Here is an 18,109-nt window from a genome sequence, read left to right on the forward strand (position 1 = left end):
GAGCAGACCAGCCCCTTCCAGCACCGATGCCGCCTGACTCAACCTCACGAGCTCCTTAGCTGGTGTTGCTAAAGGACGCTTACTCGCATCCTGCTGGGACTTTCTCCAGGTGTGGGGCTTGTCACAGCGCTGTTCTGAACTGGATTCTTGATGCTTGTCTCACACAGACACACACACACACACACAGACACACACACACACACACACACACACACACAGACTCATTCATCCAACAGGAAACAAAGAAGAACCCAGAGAAGGGAAAAACCTGTCTCTATGTTTTCTCCTTTCTCCCCATTAAAAAACCACATCCTTGTGGTCTCCCTCTCTGGCCTTCCCGTACAGCTTTTCTCTTTCCCACCTGAGCCCCGTCCTGTCAGCCGCCCCTGTTTCTCCGTCGTGACTCCCCCTCTGCTTCTTTCTGTCTCTTTTCTCTCATTTGTAATGAGGCTGCTCGACGCTGGAGGGTCAGTGCTGTAAATCACCGAGGGATCAGCACGAGGGCCACACTGACAAGGAAAGCTGTCATCAGGTTTTACAGCTTCATGTAAAATGCACTGCCCACGGCGATGACAGCGAAGGGTGCGGAGTGGTTTGGGGAGAAGGGTGGACAGAGGACTGGCTTCGTGGTGGGGAGGGGGCACACCTGTGTGCTTCCACACGAACGTGTGCCGGAGGTGAATCTGCCATCCCTCCCAAACCAGACACGTCCCTGCAAGACTCACGGGAGACCCACCCGCTTGTAAAGGCTCCGGCGATCGGCTATGGGTCTCATTGCACAGAGCCACGGAGCAAGCTGATGCGAGCTGTCTGAGTGCAGGAGAGCTGGCGACGGTGCTCTGGAGGCGGCCCGCAGCCCTTCCTCCTGGAGGGCGGTAGGACTGGTCCTTCCATAGAGAGCGCTGTGTGCGTGTCCCCTTCGCCCGTCAACAGGTGTCTGCCCACCTGCCAGGGGACCAGCTGGCGGGAACTGCCTCTGAGGCTCAGCTGAGAGGCCCCCGTCCTGAGGGCTTCGATAGGCTGGGTGGGGAAGCAGGGCCAGCCCATGGGAGTCCTCAGAGAGCGGCATATGACATTAATGTCCCAGACGGAGGCCCCTGCAGGCATGGCCCATCCCTTGTTCGAGGGCCCTGCTGTCACCCCCTCACTCCAGCCAGAGGCCAGCGGGACCTGGCTACAGAGTGGGGGTCTCCTGGAGGGAGGCCACCAGACCTACATGAAGTGGGGACATCGCTGACCATGGCCTAGCAGGGCAGCTGGGCAGGTGGAGGGAGTGCAGAGCCCTAGTGCCCAGTGCCCGCTGGCGCCCAGGACCTGTGTGCTGCTCTAGCTACTGTACCTTCCTCCCTTCCCCGCCCCTCCCGCACTCCGCATTCTGAGTGAACATCCCTCGTGTCCGTCCCTCCACTCCAGCCCGGGCCCTGCCCTACCTCAGGCCGGCAGACCTGGTGGGATGGACCACTGGCTGGTCTTGCAGATGCTGTCTGCGTCCCCTCAGTCTGCTCTCCTGTGGCAGCGAGGCCCTCTCAGGACACAGATCTGAGCACATTCCCTTCCTGTTTGAAACCCTTTGAACCATAAGTTAAATTTCAGATTCCTCAGGGTCAGTGACATGGAAGACCCTTCATGAAGGTGCCTGTGCTCACCTGTCCAGGCTTTTCACACATCTGGTTCCTACCCAAATCCTGCTCTCCAGCCACTCTCAGTAATGGTTCACAGCTTTATTTATCCAAAAAAAAAAAAAAATCTGTGGAACTTATTTGGAATTTGGGGTTGGGGGTCTATTTATAAAATGCAGTGTTTTTTTATTTTTTTGAATTCCACAACTGTGTCTGACGTGCATTTCAAGCTCCAAGCTCGGGAGCATTAACACCGCCCCAAACACGCCCTGCCTTTGGCCACACAGCAGGCAGGCACCCTGTCCTGTTCCCCTTTGTGTACCCAGCGCCTAGCACATTGATTGGCCCGCAGTAGGGTTGCAAATTATTTTTTGGCAACTTAGTGATGATAAATAAATAAAGGATATTTCCAATGATACCAGAGAGAGTGAGACTAAATCACATATCACATGCACCCACAGGATGCAGGAAGGTAGAAGAGAGTGTAGCGTGTGTGTGTGTGTGTGTGTGTGTGTGTGTGTGTCTCGGGGCGGGGGGAGAGAGGGAGGGAGGGAGGGAGGGAGGTGGTCCAGGCTGTGGAGGGAGGAACACAGCCCAGGAAAGGTGCAGCATCACGTGTGGTAAGCACCGAGAGTCCCCACAAGCACCCTTGCATGAAGGGGGGTGGTGGGAGACCCATCTCAGTGGGGGGTTGGCCATCTGTGTGCATGAGTGAATGTGTGTGGATGGAAACAGAAATACAAACAGCCAAGATCAAGAGCATCCTGAATCCATCAGTTCTTCCCAGAAGAAGAGTCTGGTGGACGGAATCTGTAGGTGCTAGAGTACTGCGGACAGTAGAGCTGCAGCCCAGCTGTGGCCGGTGACTTCTCAGTGGGGAGGTGGCGAGGTGCAGGGACAGAGCCGGGAAGGGACAGAGACACCTGCACCAGCCGTTCGTTCCGGGAGACGGAGGTGACTCCTTCTTTTATTCCTTCCATCACCCCTTCTCCTCTGTGATAGATGGGGCCGAGCTGTTTGCGGTGTGTGTGCAGAGGCTGACAAGATGCAGCGATCGGATTGGAAATCAAAGCTCTCCCCAGCGCTGGCTGTGTGCCTGCCTTCCCAGCGACGGCCGTGGCGGGCGCAGCAGAGGGGGAGGAAGCAGCTGCTGTCGTTTTCCCCCAGGAGTTGTTTTGGGTTTTACTTTTATTTTTCCCAAGACAGAGTTGCTGGAGAGGGTAGCCAAGGCAGCCAGAGAGAGGAAAGGAGACAGAGGGCGAGCATTGGAATGCAGGGGGAGAAAGAGCCCTGCAGTCGGGGAGGAGAGAGAGAGGCAGGCGAAGGGCAGCTGATGGAAGCCCTTGGAACCTGCCTTTTTTTCTGCTTTTCTCTGGTCTCAACCTCTCATCCTGTCTCTTTCCCAGCTTCCCCTCCTTTGTCATCAGAGGCGCTCCCTGCACTCCGTGAAGCGTGATGTAACTTACGGCGTGTGATGGAAATGGTTCACGAGTCTGCTCCCCAGACAGGCTGGGAAACTGAGGCAGGGCACATTCAGGGCACTGTAACTGGCTCCTCTTTGGCCCTACCTACTCCCAGTCTTTCATCCTGAGAGTTCCAGAAAGCATCCATCCCCATATCCACCTTACAGGGTGAAGAGTTGATTCATGTCTTTGCTTTTCTGACCCCTTCTCCCAGGACGTCTTCTGCCTCCAACTGCCCCACAGGGTCCCTGAGCCTGAGTCTTATGGGTTGACTCTGCCCTCTGCTGGATTAAAAGGTGGAAATGAGGCAGAAAAGGGGACTAGTTCCAGAAAACATACCTTGGTGTGTTTCCCAGGAAAGTCTTTGGTTCAAGCAACCCAAACCCTAAGTGAATACAGCTCAATATGCCTGTGATGTATTAATACCCTGATAAGCCAGTCAGAATGTGTTTCCAAATAGACCTGTTACGTAAGAGGCAATGAATACTAACCATCTCTCCTCTATTGGCGTTTGTGCGTGGAGAAGGGCCTTTGTGCGGGATCCTGGGGCTGTGCAGACGGCGTCTTGGCGATTCTGACCTTCTGACTGATGGCGACTCCCGTGCCCTATAACGTGGTCTCCCATGACTTCCGCATCGTGCAATCCTGCCCTTTGCCCACCGCTTAATGACTTTCTATTTTGTTTTACAACCTGCAATCTGCTGCATGTCCCAGTCAACAGTATCTCTTTTTCCTGCTGCTGCTGATGCCTTGGATGCTTTTGTGGGCATCGATTCCCTTCACTGGTTCCCCAAAGAGGTTCTTTTCCTTGAGCCAGAGCGTCGTTCTGGCAGATTACAATGCCTGCCACTCTGCACTCCGATTTATTGCCATCCTGGGTTTTATTCTCCCCTGCACTTGCAGCCAAGCCTCATTCATTTCATTTTCTGGGGCGAGCAGAATGGAGGAAGATGTCATTAATAGGAGAAAGGATGTCATCCTGGCAGGCTTAGTGATGTTTACGTTTATGGTCTGTGGTTCCAGAGCCTAGCTCTGGCCCAAGCACCACCCTTCTTCCGGGAAGTGATGAACCCAGCAGGATTCTCCCCTAGGAATTGACCTTCCGAAAGCTTGACACTCTTTTGTGGACAAATGGTGTTCTTGTGTTTGGGCAAGCTCATCCATATGTCCCTCACTTTCCCCTGCTTGTGACCAGCAGTTCGCACTTGGAAGAAGTCTGGACAGCGTTGTAGGTGAGGTCTGAGCGCAGAGGGGTGGGCCAGAGGGAGGTGGAGAGGAGATACACGTGGCACGTGACACACCAGGTCCTCTTAGGATGGCTTTTCAGGTTTCCCAGACACTAATGTACGTGAATCCAATTGAAGTCACTCTACGGGTTTTATTTACTTTGATAAACATGTTTACTGATCACTTATCACAAATCAAATAGTAGAGCAATTTCTAAACAATGTCCTACAGATAATAAATGTCTTTTGCATATGCATACAAAATGTTACATCTCAGCTCTTGCAAGTCCAGCTCACTCTCTCAGAAGTAGAATTTAGAAACTACCCAGGGGCTGCAGAGAGCAAAAGGGCAGGAGCTGCCCCTCCAGGGACCTTCCCCAGCGAGTGTGGACTGGAACCATGCTGTACAGGTTTAGAGCTCCTTCATACAGGAACAGGAACCGCACAAAAATCTTCCAGTGGGTTATAGCTGTGGGTGTAGGAGTTCACCCAACCAAACTGACTGGCCAGGAGATCACATAGACAGAGACAGCTGGTGAGGCTGGAGATCACCAAGGACAGTGCTGGGGAGGTTTCCTTGGGATGGGTTGGTGTTGACGGCACAGAAGCCTTTTCTTTACAAAACGCTCCTGGGAAAATACAGTTTGCCAAAGCAGCATGGGGGCTGGGGGAGGGCGGTGAGGTAGCATCTGTTTAGCCATGTATTTTTTTTTAATTGAGGTATAGTTATTTTATAATGCTGTGTTCTACTGTACAGCACAATGGAGTTCCCTGTGCTATACAGCAGGTTCTTATTGGTTATCTATTTTATACATATCAGTGTATACATGTCAATCCCAATCTCCCAATTCATCCCACCACCATCCCCCCACTTTCCCCCCTTGGTGTCCATACATTTGTTCTCTACATCTGTGTCTTCATTTCTGCCTTGAAAACCGGTTCATCTGTACCATATTTCTAGATTCCACATATATGTGTTAATATATGATATTTGTTTTTCTCTTTCTGACTTACTTCACTCTGTATGACAGTCTCTAGGTCCATCCACGTCTCTACAAATGACCCAATTTCGTTCCTTTTTATGGCTGAGTAATAGTCCATTGTATATATGTACCACATCTTCTTTATCCACTCCTCTGTTGATGGACGTTTAGGTTGTTTCCATGTCTTGTGTTTGGCCATGTATTCTAAAAGAGAAGTTCAGAGGTCATCATAGAGGGACTTGGTGTCCAAAACTATGTGCATTTCTCAAAAGGGTAACATTGTATAATGCACATGATTGTGTGAGAAGCATTGTTACTGTTGGGTCTCTAATGGCAGTTTTAGAGCCATAGAACGTACTTTTCCAGCCTCTTGCACGAGTATTGATCCAAGGTGTCTGACTTTACCTCCAGGAAAATAACAAAGGGGCCGCAAACAGACCCTGGGAGCCTGAGTTCAGCTTTGTGGTTTCTAAGTGAGCCTGTTGATCAGAACTCTGGGAAACTTGACCCAATCACTTAGACCCTGTGGGTTTCTATTCTCATTTTGAAGACAGTAGAAATATATTTTCAGGTGGAACTCCTAAATACAGACCTTAGGTGGGTTCCCTGTGCCTACCTAGAAGCAAGGCCAGCTTTGGATGACTCTACAGCATCCTGTCTGCTCTTCGTCAAAGTCGTGGAAGGGAGACTTGCCAGGACGTGAAAACTGGACTTTTGTTATTATTATCCTTGTGTTTCTTCAGCACAGACGCAATAGCTGCCTCTCTCCCCCAGGCATCCCAAATTGGAGTGTGCATCACTCTACAGAAAGGCAAGGAAGAAGAAGGTAGAGAGTGTGGGAGGTACCAGAAGTGAGCGGCCTCGACCCTGGAAGCAGCGAGCAATGCTCAGACAGCAGTGTGCCTGCTTCCCTGACCCTTCCTTCCTCTACTCCACTCCCTGTTCCGGAATTTTCTGAGCCATTTGGCTCAGGCTTTTCACTGAGAATTGTCTTAGCTCCTGCAGGTAACTGTGTTGCCACCCCCTTTCTCTCTGGGTGTTCTGCTGATCACTGAACATTTTAAACTGGTTTTGATGGAGCTAAAACTACCAAAGGGCATCCTGGTCTTAATCAGAAGAACCCAATTCCAGAGCCTGTTAGGACTCTAGGAGTGGAGATGCGTCTTAGCACCAAACATTCTCAGAAGGAGAAAGGAACCCAGGGATGACGACAAAGAAGAGGGGCTTACTTTGGAAGGCGGGACCACTGCATCTGGAATCTGTTGATTAGTGGGGAAAGAAACAAAGGCTCAGAGGTGAGAACGGGTCAGCTTTGTTGAGGAGATGCTAGGACATACCGTGTAGGGCAGAGAAAACCACAAGGTCAGAGAGCCTGGAAGAGTCTCCAAGTGGAAGGAAGGAGATCCTACACTTTCATCCTCCGACTTTCTGTGATTCTCTTGATAATGACCGTCAAAGGAGGCATCATGTTGCTGATTTTACTCAATGCATTTAAATTCTAATTAATATTATTTGATTCTTCTTAGAGGTGAAACTAAATGTGCTCCTTTGCACTTATACCCCTCTTTCTCTCAAGAATTTGCATAAGAAGTGAAGGCATGTTTGCATTTACTGCATTTCAGTAATTGGCATTTTTGCCTTCCCAGTTTTGCTCCACTTTCTGTTCTAACCTGCTAACCCTTCCTCTGTCTGTTCACCTTGGCAACGAGAGGGACAGTTAAGAGTGTCAGACAGCCCTGCCTGCCAGAGGACGGGAAATAGTTATGGGGGCTCAGGCAGCGGACCTGGGGAGTCCCGCCATGCTGGAGTTCCCACAGAGACTGCTCGTCTTGCACAGATGAGGAAACTGAGGGTCAGAGAGGTGAAGTGACTTGCCAGCAGTCACACGTTTTAGGGTCCTGGGTCTGAGGTTAGAGATTTGCCTCTGCCTCTGGCTTTGTTTTGATGATTCCATGAGATTTAATTATTCGTGAAAGGATTTTGCATGCTATCGTGCATCGGAAAGTTTGAGCTATTATTTTTCTGGTTAATTAACAAAAACAACCCAAAACTCTTATGAGATGTCTGCTGCATCCTCCCTTCTCACTTTGCAAGCTTTCATGGAGCCTGAGCTGTGACTCGTTGGTGGTGTGGCTCGCCGTGTGCCACGTGTGGCATGCTCCTGGCAGCCTGGTCTGAGTCACCATGGAGAACAGTTGGAGAGATTCCCGTGTTTGGGTCGGTCTCAGAGTGTGCCTTCCCTTCGGGCAGCGGACATTCACTGACTGAAGGCGAGGATGGCCTAGGTACCGTGCTGGGTGTGACAGGGCTGGGGGTTAAAAAAAAAAAGAAAGAAAATGCACAGGCTTTGCCTTCCCAGTGGCCGTGTGGCCTGGACAGTGATGGGACAGAGGTGCTGCGGGCTGGGGGTGTCAGCGCAGACCTGGCAGATGGAAGGGAGCCTTGGAAGGGAAGGTGTGTGTGTGGCGAGGAGGCGGGGAGACAGATGGGGCAGCGGGGGACGTGGTTTGGAGTCCCGGGAGAGCATCCACATTGCAGAAACTGCAAGAAACCCGCAAGCACACCCTGTGACACAGCTTCTGTGCAAGGCGATCGGTCTGATGAGGGGGGGGGGCATCCTGGTGGGCTGTTCTGAACTGTTGGCCCTTCCTATGGAGGGCTGTGGACACCAGTGACGGCTTTGGAACAAATGAGTCTCAGACGGATTTGCTAGAAAGGTCCTTCCAGCGGAAGGAGAGGGTGGAGGCTGGAGGTTAAGAGAGGCCGGCATGGCCGCCATCCAGGTGAGGTAAGGTCGGAATCTCCCCACCCACCCCATTGCCTGGATTCAGAAGGGGGTCCACTTGAGTGAGATTATGGATGATTTGAGCTGCTTGTTGAAGGGTCAAGATCAGGGAGTAATTTATGCGGGGGAAGAAGGAGCTCTCCTCCAGCCCAGTGAGGATCCCTTCCTACAGAGACCAGCTACTAGAGAGTATCGCAAAGGCACCAGGGGGTTCTGTAAAGGACTTGCGTAATTACTTGCCCAGGGTTGGTTGAAGGCCATTGCTTCGCTGGGATCAGCTGATGTAGCTCCAGCCAAGGGAGGGGTGACTCAGTGGCTGCATCTTTGCCTCTGCACCCCGGCCGCCTCCTCCCCCGCCCCCCTCACCCATCAGGGCTGTGCCTGCCCTCTTGCTGCTTGGGGAGGTGGCCAGAGGGACGGAGAACACCCCTCTCTCAAGAGCTCTCTGCTTCTGGTTCAGGGCTGGGCATTGTGCTTTCAGGGTTCAGACTGCGTCCGTCGTTTCCGTATCCGTCCAGTGTTTGTCAGTGAATTGCCCGTGCAGGTCCCCTGCTTTCTTTCATTTAAGTGGCTCTGACCTTCTTTGTAGGATAAGCCCCTAAAATATAGACAGTAAGGAAGATGTTTTGTTCTGAAAAGTGAGCACAGCACCCTCACCGGTGTAGAAGCACAGTAAATAAATGTATAATGTTGAGCGGGGTGGTGTAGGCATGTATTTGGTTACTTGGAAAATAATATTGAAGAGAGGGGACATCTGTATTTTCACACAGAAGATAGCAAGCATTAACACCTCCCTGTTCTTCCACAGTCCTTTATACTTTTCCCTTGTATGTTACTTTGACCCTCTGACAGCCATAGGGATTGAGTTGGACAGACTAGTTTTTTCCCCATTTGACACATAGGAAAACTGAGTCACAGAAAGACTGGGGACCCAGGCTTGTCACAGCAGATGAGATAATAAGACGAGGACCTAGCTAGCTCGACTCCGTGGAAGTCAGGCCAGCAGCTCGGGGCGTGGCCACTGCTTCTCTTCAATATGAACGTGCAAGCTGAGGTCCTAGTAGGTGAAATATACCAGTGCATGGCAGCTTCCAGATGGGAGAGATCTTGTTAAAATCTGAGTGATACCCGGTGCATTGTCAAGCTTTCAGAATGCTCAGTGGAGAGCCTTTCTTCAAATCCACCAACCCCAGAAAACAGAGGTTAAGGACTCAGGCGATGCAAGTTCCCATCCCCACTCTTTTTTGAACTAAACAGCTACATAGCCATAGGCTTAAGAAGGAAGCAGCTGCACGTCTGTGTCTCTAGGGTCCGTATCTGTAGGTGACCTCGCAGGTCCCTCCAAGCAGCAAATGTACACCATCTGCAAAGTTCTCAGCAAAATACCTTCCCTGGTTGCTTAGACCACAGTGGGTTCCTAACACCTGTTTATTTTCTGTACAAAACCCCATAGTATCCGCTCATAAAAGTCCTCATGCTTGATAGGGATCTGTCTTAGCTTTTCTTCCGCGGGAACAGAATGTCTGTGTCTGTCTTATTCACCCTGTATCACACCCCTTAAGTGCTTAACACCCTACATGGTGCATAGTAGGTCCTCAATGAACGTTTGTCAAACAAGTGAATCATTCAAAAAACCTATTTTTCTACACCGCAGATTATCTACGTCTTTGGAGGTGACAACTAGAAGTGAAGTTCACGTGATGGGAAGGAGAAGGACGGGCCTGGGGTAGGAGCCTTGTGAGAGGAAAGGCTGCAGACCAGGCCTGAGGAAGGAGGAGGGATCCTGTGACCACAGATGCCCTGAACAGCCCTCCTGTCGGCCCAGGTCCAGTAGGTCCTGTCCCCGTAGGACAGTGTTGGGTCAGATGTCTGACACTAGCAGTGAGCCCTGGCACATTGCGGGAGGAAACCCTTCCTGGGAAGGGAAACCTCGGCATTCACCTTGTCTCTGGCAGTGACGGCCCTCTGTCCCCCGCCCCCGATCTTCTCTCTCCTGCGTGAAATCCTGAAAATCCTCAAATGTGGTTTTCGTGATATGGTCCGGCTGCCCCAACCTTCCTAACTGGCCGCGGATGAGAGCAGCCCCACCAGGGCCTCCACGGTGACCGTGGCTTCCTCTGCGTCTGTCAGACCAGACCCTGAACACAGGCCCTGTGGCCACGGCCGCGTCTCTGGACTCCCTTTCCTTCCCTCTGCTCGTGCACGTGTACGTTCGGTTCAAGGCGAGCTCAGGGCTCACTCCCCGCTGCCAAGACTTCCAGTCTGCGTGCCCTCCTCCACCTCCACCCTCCTGACACCTCCACCAGGAGTCCCTTTCGGTGCTCCGGCCTGGCTGGATTGCCCAGGCAAGCGTCCTGGGGCGTCAGCGCCCCGGGGTGGTCCCTGCTGCCCGTGCCCCTCTGGCTGCAGGCTCGTCTCAGCCCCCGCCCTCCCCGCTCCGCCCGGTACCCGGCTCTCCTCTGCAGCCTCCGGAGCGTCTCACGCGACCTTTCTTAAGGGGCTGTCGTCCCAATCGCAAAACGTTTGTGAGATTACAGAGAGGATCGTCTTAGTCCTGGAGCCCCGGAAGCAGGCCCTGAGATGCGAATTTGTGTGGAAGTGACTTCTTGAGGGAGTGTCCCCCGAGAGAGACCGCAGAAGCGGGGGGCAGCCAGGAAGAGCAGGAAGCCCAGTGGAGGCTCAGTTCCGGGCAGGTGTCCCGAGGGTGGCTCCCGCGGGACCCGCAGTGAGTCTCGGCCACCTGCTCCCGCGGCCGGCCCACTGCCGCCACCCTGGGAACGCGCTCATTCCCAGGCACCACAGCCTGGAGACAGCCTCCAGGGAGAGCGGCAGGTGTGGGCTCGTAGAGGCACAGGAGCCTGGCAGCAGCACAGACGCGACGCGAGGGCCCCGAGGGGCTGGGCTGGCTGACTGCAGCCGCGCCCTACACAGGAGGGGACGTCCCCGTGGATGCAGCACCAGGACCCGCGCCTCCCTCCGTGCTCCAGGGTGTGGTCTTGCCTCCTAAGCCCTGAGGTCCTCCGCACACTGGCGGTTCAAGTCCTCGCTCTGGGGGGGTCTTTGTGATGAAAGGAGGGGCTTGGAGGCAGGATCCAGGCTCGATTCAAGTGTGTCCAGACAGGGAGCTGGAGCTGGAACTAGCCCCAGCGATGGGACCGGGAGTGACACAGATGCTTCGTCTGAGCTGCCTCTTGGGCACAGGGCCTGCCAGGCTGGCACATCTTCCCCAGCCCTGGGCTCGAGAGGAGCCGGGTACTTCCCAGACCCCTTTTCCAGCATGACAGGGCATCCTAGTGTGCACCGTCAACCCCGGTTTACCTGAGTGAGTCTTGGTTTTCAAAGTGTAACTGTAAACAGTGTCTGGGTTGGACAGCATTCCCCTGCTGCCCTCCTGCCAGCTGGTCCACCACCTCCAGGATGAAGCCCCATCTCAGGTGTGGGCTTTACATGGTCTAGCTGTCAGGACGGGATGACAGGATCGGAGACACAGACAAGAAGAAGCAGAGATTCATTTGCCAGGATCCGGTTTCTTCTCCCCAGCTCCTCCCTCCCACGGAGGGCCACCCACTGTAGAAGGGGGAGGGGCTTGGGCTTGGGGCCTTCGTGGTCCTCTGTGATTGGGTGATTTTGTCAGGTGGCCATTGCAGAGCTCTTCAGTTTGGTTCTCTGGTCCTTGTCCTCAGGATAAAGGAAACAGTCTGTCACATGGGCGCTGCAATGGTTCCTGCAGGGAAAAGATGGCACCCTCAAACTGGGCAACTGGAGGAGAGTTTAATAATGTGGATACTTACAAAGGTGCAGCCAAAGTGCAGGAAAGACCACAAGGGTTAGTCATGACCCCGGGGCTGCAACAAGAGGGAGTGGCTAATACCTCCAGGACTCAAGTGAAGAAAAGAGGAGATCTCGGCTCCCACCAGGGACAGAGGTCCCCGGCCAGGAGCTGTGACCTCTGACAGGGACGTGGACGGCCTGTGGCATCCCCTCTCCTTCCCATCAGCTCACCTCAGTGGGAGGCTGGAGGTCGGGGAGCCAGCTGATGTGACCCACGCTGGTCAGTCTGCAGTGGATGGAGGGGGCACAGAAAGAGTAGGACACTCATTCACTGGCCTCAACTCGCGTAACTTTTCTCTTCTGCCAAAGCCTTACACTCTGCACAGACCAAATTTCCATCCTTCCGCAAACATGCTGGTATCTTTTCACATCTCCACTGTGCTTTTGTTGTGCCGTTCCCTCTGCCTGAAATGCTGTGCCCTGCTCTGTTCTACTTAGCAAGCTCCTTCCCACCTCAAAGGCCACCTTAACTCTCACAAGACCCAGATTGCCTTGAAAGTAACAAAAATCCTTGCAATGGAGAAACCCATGTTATATGCCTCCTCCCCCCACCACATTACAGGTAGATGGGGGATGGACAGACTGCCGTCAGCACACACCAGGATAAAGTATGTCTAGCGAACATTCACGGGGGATTAAAATTTGCAGAGGAAATGTGGTTGGCATACAAAATAACATCTAATGTTGGCTCTGATAGGGAAATAGGAATTTGTCTAATAAACCGTAGGGAAGGGCGTTCCCAGTACAGGGGGTCCCTGAAGGCTGGTAGTGAATGGTGTGCTCTGGAAACAGTGAGAAGCTGTCCAGTATATCCAGCTCCTGTCCCATCTGGAGCATGTGGGGTGGGAGGTGAGATGGGGCTTTGCAGGAGATTGTGCCCTGGAGCCCAGGGTCAAAGGGCAGATGAAGTCCAAAGTGAATTTCCACTCACTTCTCGGCCCTTCTGGGCTCTCTCCCCTGGGAAACGTTGGTCCCCACGCAGGGGCTCAGGAGACCCTCATCTCTGTTTGGACTATTTGGATACGTTAAGGGAGGGAATGGAAGGAAACCGCCCCCCCAGTCTGCCTGGCTCTGGTCACTGAGGGAGAAAAAGGCGCCACTGCTTTGGTCTGTGGTCCGTGACAGGATCCAGATGCTGCTTCACCAGGATCATCAGTCAGTCCGGAGCTCTTCCTTTCTCACCACGTGGATGTAACACACGGCTATGAAATAAAGAAATGGCCTTTGGGCGCTGTAGCCTACAGATGTGAAATGACCTATCGCACAGCCCCAAGCCTCCTCCAGCACTGGAATTAGCATTGGGCTTTGTCACCAGGACAGATCTCAGCGGCACACCATTTATCTCAGAGGAGTCACGGCCCGCCTGACTTGGCAAGTCTGCGTTGCGATGGTGCCGCCTCATTCGACTCTTACAGGAAGGACAGAAGGGTGGGTGGGTTTATCGAGAGCCCTCCTCAGAGGTCCACACAGCCAGGCCTTCTTGATTCGCCCCCAGGACATTAGAGCGATGAAAGGTGACAGATTCCCACAAAGAGCAAGCATGTGTGCAGGGGGGGGTGTGTGGGGGGGGGGGTGTTTCTAAGTGCAGGTTGGTGCTGACTCATGGCCTGGGCCTTTACTGGACATGGGCTCCTGCCCTTTCATTTCCCAGGAGTTTGTGAAAGGCGGGAGTCAGTCAACAGATATTTATTGAGTGCTTGTTTTGTACTCAGTATGACATATAAAGGCACATGAGAAAAATAGGTATGGCCCTTGCCTTTCTGGGAGTTACCATCTACTGAGCAATGTAGTGAACATGTAGATCTGAGAAGGCCATGTGTATGATAGATTGTGTGATCCATTATTTGTTGAGTTTCTACTCCATACCAAGCAATGTGTTTACATGCATACTTCCGTTTAATCTTCCCATTAACTCCATGCAGGAGGAAAAATTTCTGGTCCAGGCGAGTTAAGTGAAACTCAGTGAGGTCGGGCGACTTGTTGAGAGGCAGCAGAACGGAGCTGGCACTTGGATTCCAGCCGCCCGACTTCACGGCCTGTCTCTTTCCTCCTCCCCGCCCTCCACCAGCAGTGTGGACTCACGGGGCACCATGGACACAGCTGAGGTTTCCTCTGGTCCTTTCCCATCTATCATAAGCTCTCCTTCTGCTTCTACTGAGGCGTGATCAGCCTTGGCCTTACTTTCATGACTAAGAGAGATTGCATAACACACATCCCATTTTCCATGTGAAGCAGAAACAGTAGTGGCTGAGAGATGTGAGGCCAGTGTGGATCGTGTGAATTCAGTGTTTGTGTCTCTAGGTAACCCAAGCCAATTTCATACTTAGTAACACGAGCTTAGATTCCAACAGGGTCAAAATGAGCAAGCCCACCAGGTCAGCCTGCCCCTCCAGTAAAGCGCTCAGGGGCCAGGTGGTTTTCGCTGAGTTTTCCGCAGGTCAGTGATGAAGCGTCCTGGTTTGTCTGTTTGTTGGTTTCCCACGGAAGCAGACCTGGAAGATGCACAGGCCAACTTCACGGAGCTGGGTGTCAGTACTTCCGAGCCAACCACCCTGTGATGCTTTGCTGTGAAGCTTGAGGGGAGGGGCCGGGCACAAGCCAAATGCTCAGAGAAACAAAATTTAGGGGGCAGCTGGACCACTGGACCATTTCTGAGCAATAAGAGGAGATTGTGGTCGGGAGCAACGAAGGGCAGACGCACTTACTTCTCTGGAGGCTCAGATGTTGCTGGAGACGTGTTGCTTTTCAAAGGCAGTTAAAGGGCCATTTGAGAGAAGGGTTGGTCGGACTACCCGCTGTCCTGGTCCATTGCAGTCCTCAGACCTTCAGGCAGCTGCATTTTAAGAAAGGCCAAGCGGAATTGTTGCCTCTTTCTTCAATAATCCTTCTCTTTATTTCAGCACTCTCTTTCTCTGTCTTTAGAAGATGCCAAGCAGATACTTCTGCTTTATTTTCCTTCCAATTTCCAGGTTCCTCTTTCTCTCTCTGTCTCAGTCTCTTTTTCTCCTTTCCTCCAAAATCCAAAAGTAGCTCGAGGCCCCGAGTCCACACTTTCATGTTTTATCTCTGCTGCACTTATCCTGGCCTTGCTTAATCATGTTTTTTTGCCATTCCTCTATGCACAAATGCAGCAACTGTAATAAAGTCACTATTCATCAGCAGGAGATGAAGGGCACAGAGGGCTGCAATTTTAGAGCTTTGGCACAATCGGTGCAGCTGCAGAAAATTTCAGGTGTGTCAGTTCTCTCCACCGTGCACGGTGCTCAGGTGCGTGTTCTGGCGTGTCTGCACGTGGATGGTCCCCTTCCGGTCAGCCACACCTGAGGCTTCTCATCATCAAAGAGAATGCACTGATGATCTGTGCAGGCTGGATGCCCTTGACGGCCTGTGTTCAAACAGGCCTGTTCTCTGTGACAAGAAGCTTCTCCAAGGAAGGGAGCAGGGTGCAGACAGACAGACTGAGAAGGACACTAGCTCAGCAGTGAAATGGCAAACAAGCCTGTCCCTCCCAGGCGCTCTCTCTCTGTCTGGATTCTGTCAGGATGTTGCATAGGCCAGGCTGTGGGCTGTCCGTGGGGACCACACACAGGAGGGGAGAGCCGCCAGCCCGGTGGGAGGGGAGGGCCACTTACAGAAATAGGGAAATTTGATGGCCCCTGGCTTGAGTATGGACGCAAGTGAGGTCAGGCATTGAGGCTCTGAGAGGAGACATGTTTGGAGCTTGGGGAGTTCCAGGGCTCAGTCCAGAAGCCCTGTGTGTGCAGAGCTTATTCCTCTGTTCTTTGCATATGTGGAGGGAGGGACGGAGGAGAGGATGCTCAGGGTGGGTGCCTAGTGCGTCTCTAGACTGTGGGGGGACGCGATGGAGATCTTCAGGGCTGGGCCAGGGCATCTCCAATCCTTTCTGACTCTCCACTTCTCTTCCTGGCCTGCCTCAGGCTGACCTTTGACTCCTTCCTCAGTGGCAAGTGGCCATGTCTTGTTACACTTACCTGGATTAGTTAGGGAGGGTTGAGTTTGAAACCTTACTCACTTCCAGTTAACCTTAGAGTTGATCCCCTTCCTGAGGGAGCTGACATAGCATGAAATACGTGTGTTTTAGGAGTAATTCTGTAGAAGTGAACTAAGGGCTGTCTCTGGAAAAAGGGAACCTGTTGACTGAACTTCCCGCCTGGTCTCCCCGCCGAGTCCCCACTCACCAAACCATCAGCTCTGCCTGAGGGTGCAGTTATGCTCGTGTCCACTTTTGTTTTTAATACCTGGGAGAATTGTCTCCTGTGCATCGTTCTGGGAGTTCTGTAAATGAGACAGATAGATGAGGGCAGGTATGAGGAGGTGGCAGGAGTTGACCACCAAGTTACCTCTGTGATTCATCTCTCAGAAGCCACATTAATTCCGTAGAGGCACAGCAAGACTGATATCCAGCAATGACAGTTTGGACATCTAATCGTGACCTTCGATGTGCCCCAAACCAGGGCGGGAGCTATGCTAGCTTTTCAGTGTAGTGTTATCACAGGGGCCTCATAACTGTGCTGAAATTGGCTATGTTGGAGCATGAGTGCTTCTGCAAATGAACATCTTTGGCCCTGTGAGTGCGGTGCAGTGTGGTGAGACCACTTCCGTTTCATTCAGTTTCCAATCATTAGACACAAGGAAGCCCAGGACCGTCCTCTCGTGTTCACCAAGAGGCTGTGAAACGCCCCCGCTGTGGGCATCAGAAACAATTATTCAAGCAGTTTAGAGGTTGCTGATCAGCATTTCCTGCCCCAGTGCCATTCACCTGGTGTCTGGTCAAATTTCAGCTGCTGGAGGACAAAATAAATGGGACTCTGCTTCTGGCTTCCCAGGGCACATTCGTTGCAAGAAAGTTCTCGCCCGTAAAGTAGTGGAAAAGTGTTTCAAGTGAGAGTCACTTCCTAGTGCCCACTTGCGCTGCGGCTCTCATGCCCCAGAAACCAGAGAAATGTCTAAACTAATGGTTCTCATACTGGGGTCCCCAGACCAGGTAGTGGCCCAGCAATCTGTGCTTTATCAGGACTTACAGATAGTTGAATTTAAATGTTGTAGGGACTTTTGGGAAGCCCTGGATAAGGACATTTAAGATCACTGACTTTGGGGAAAAATAAGTAAACAAACAAAAACTGGGTTTGAATCTTGGTTCTGCAGGGTGATCTTAGTTCATTTGGATAATATTTCTTAGACTCAGTTAACCTCATCTGTAAATTGGCAATAATAAGTGAATGCAACCAAGTTTTTTTTTTTTAACATCTTTATTGAAGTATAATTGCTTTACAATGGTGTGTTAGTTTCTGCTTTATAACAAAGTGAATCAGTTATACATATACATATGTTCCCATATCTCTTCCCTCTTGCATCTCCCTCCCTCCCACCCTCCCTATCCCACCCCTCTAGGTGGTCCACAAAGCACCGAGCTGATCTCCCTGTGCTATGCGGCTGCTTCCCACTAGCTATCTATTTTACATTTGGTAGTGTATATATGTCCATGACACTCTCTCACCCTGTCACATCTAACCCCTCCCCCTCCACATATCCTCAAGTCCATTCTTTAGTAGGTTTGTGTCTTTATTCCCATCTTGCCCCTAGGTTCTTCATGACCTTTTTTTTTTTTTTTCCTTAGATTCCATATATATGTGTTAGCATACTGTATTTGTTTTTCTCTTTCTGACTTACTTCACTCTGTATGACAGACTCTAACTCCATCCACCTCATTAAAAATACCTCCATTTCATTTCTTTTTATGTCTGAGTAATATTCCATTGTATATATGTACCACATCTTCTTTATCCATTCATCCAATGATGGACACTTAGGTTGCTTCCATGTCCTGGCTATTGTAAATAGAGCTGCAATGAACATTCTGGTACATGACTCTTTTTGAATTATGGTTTTCTCAGGGTATATGCCCAGTAGTGGGATTGCTGGGTCATATGGTAGTTCTATTTTTAGTTTTTTAAGGAACCTCCATACTGTTCTCCATAGTGGCTGCATCAATTTACATTCCCACCAACAGTGCAAGAGTGTTCCCTTTTCTCCACACCCTCTCCAGCATTTATTGTTTGTAGATTTTTTGATGATGGCCATTCTGACCAGTGTGAGATGATACCTCATTGTAGTTTTGATTTGCATTTCTCTAATGATTAATGATGTTGAGCATTCTTTTATGTGTCTGTTGGCCATCTGT

At 51.5% G+C, this 18,109-nt stretch overlaps 1 protein-coding gene and 1 long non-coding RNA gene across 10 annotated transcripts in view; one reads left to right on the forward strand and one right to left on the reverse strand.

The window, feature by feature from the left end:
• Positions 1-18,109, forward strand: part of NTM (neurotrimin) — a 935,126-nt gene that overhangs the window by 724,950 nt on the left and 192,067 nt on the right. The window lies entirely within an intron of this gene.
• On the reverse strand, positions 4,017-12,940 carry LOC309606209. Of its 2 annotated transcripts, XR_014231702.1 has the most exons (4): positions 11,395-12,940; positions 6,521-6,550; positions 5,908-6,092; positions 4,017-5,495 (listed from the first exon to the last, which is right to left on the reverse strand). It is a non-coding gene; the product is annotated as an uncharacterized lncRNA (long non-coding RNA). The 2 variants fall into 2 exon arrangements; XR_014231701.1 differs by lacking the exon at positions 6,521-6,550.

The sequence above is a fragment of the Balaenoptera borealis genome, assembly GCF_965194805.1.
Source record: "Balaenoptera borealis genome assembly, chromosome: 11".
Lineage (NCBI taxonomy): Eukaryota > Metazoa > Chordata > Mammalia > Artiodactyla > Balaenopteridae > Balaenoptera > Balaenoptera borealis.